Source organism: Trachymyrmex septentrionalis, unplaced genomic scaffold, assembly GCF_001594115.1.
Source record: "Trachymyrmex septentrionalis isolate Tsep2-gDNA-1 unplaced genomic scaffold, Tsep1.0 scaffold25, whole genome shotgun sequence".
Taxonomy (NCBI): domain Eukaryota; kingdom Metazoa; phylum Arthropoda; class Insecta; order Hymenoptera; family Formicidae; genus Trachymyrmex; species Trachymyrmex septentrionalis.
In genome coordinates this window covers 11,938-13,402 of record NW_017305408.1, presented here as the reverse complement: position 1 = coordinate 13,402, position 1,465 = coordinate 11,938, and positions in this window count along the sequence as shown.

The following is a 1,465-nucleotide window of genomic DNA, read 5'->3' as shown; positions in this document are numbered from 1 at the left end:
TTGACTTTAATTGCTCATAACTCCATTAAAAATTATCGTATCGTATAATTTAAAAAAGAGATTTTTAAAGCTGAAACTTTACTCTATCAAGATATATTTATATTGTTGGTAAGAAAGTAATTGCGGTTTTTACTGATAGATGTCTTTTAAAAAAACGCGATGACTTTTTACTTAACCTAATATGTATGCCTACGGAGAGTTAATATTATTTCTCTTTTGTGTTTGAAGAGAATACTGGATTATTTCTAATAGTGCACGGGGTTTTCTAGTTTCTCTTTATTATTTTTTTAAAGTGAATGTTTACATTTTCTTGAATTTCTGTGTTTAAATAGTTTGAATAGATATGTACCTTCTGTATTCAGCATGTAACAGCAATGGAAAGCCCCAGCAGTCGGTTTTACTTGATATTGATATCTGTTTCTGTATATCAGTCAGTCGACATTGAATCCGTATTTTCAGATGTGTATTGAATATTCAATTGAAATTGCTTCCTATAGACCTTCCTCATCTTTACTTATATGCAAGCGATACAAGTTAAAATATTTTCAAGAGAGAACTCGAATTTGATTTGTTTTGGAAAATTTTATCGTGTCCTACTTAATTATTTAACGACAGGCATTAGGATTTTATCAAAGTTAAACCTAAATTTAAGCAGATAATGAATAATGAAATTGTATTTCGGGTGCACGATGAGAGTTATCTTTATTGGCGATAATAATAATGAAAAATTAAGAGGGTATACATTGTAGATGCCAAATTATTTAAATTCATGCATTTTTATGTTGTAAACTGATTGCTTGCTCTTGGAATTTATTCAAAGCTAATAAATATTCACCTCCGATAGTCATCTCCTTATATTATCTATTTATAACGGACCTTCAATATGAATTACTAAATATATATAAGATATTTCATGATCAATATTCACACATTTTGAACTCTATTACAACTGCAAAAATGAAATAAAATCCACGATCGTTTATCAATATATTAAATGTCTGTCTGATCGTAGAAAAATCAGAATGACAAACAAACGACTGAAATGTCAAACGAATGAAAGTAGAGTATTATCGTTGGAATGATAATATTGATTTTGCGTCTTACATTAGACTGCCGGTTCAATTTCGTGGACGATTGCTTTAAGAAGATATTTGAAAGCATCCAAGAAGGATTCTCCGTCGATACGCCGTCTTTGGGGCATCTCTTCACTTCTCTTCGATTAAGTTGAGAGGAGAGAGCGCGAATGGGCGAAAGAATGAGGGCGAAAGGGACTGGGAGGGCTAGAGGGGATTGAGTGCGGATGGATAATACGCGTGAGAGCACCTTTCTTGAAACTTCCTGGCAGAAAGTTCAAAGACGAAGATCTCATTTTCGCGTCCGTTAAAACTCACGTCGGCGAAGGGACAAATCAAAGGAAACTTCAAAAAATTTCATTACTTTTACTCTCTACGCGATCGCGATCGAA